Source organism: Sycon ciliatum, chromosome 2 (assembly GCF_964019385.1).
Source record: "Sycon ciliatum chromosome 2, ocSycCili1.1, whole genome shotgun sequence".
In the NCBI taxonomy this organism is placed as follows: Eukaryota; Metazoa; Porifera; class Calcarea; order Leucosolenida; family Sycettidae; genus Sycon; species Sycon ciliatum.
The window spans coordinates 36,241,133-36,241,434 of NC_088644.1; positions in this window are offsets into that span (position 1 = coordinate 36,241,133).

The window sequence follows — 302 nt, forward strand, 5'->3', positions numbered from 1 at the left end:
AAGGACCCATGCAGCACGCGATTGTACTACGCAATAAATAGAGACCGAAAATCGGGATCGGATTTCAGGTGCCACCATGGCATGGCGCGGTGTACAAAATCGTGATCTGGTGTGCGGTGACGTAACGGTATATACACAAGGTCCTTCACGGCAACGAGCCGGCGACGTAGCCAGGTACCGATGCCCGGTGCCCGTAGTCCCGTACCCGGCTGTACACATGTAGTGTGATCACATGATCGTCATCTGGACAGCTCGATGACTTGCGCTTGCACCAAATAAAATGTTGAGGTCCTGCACATATG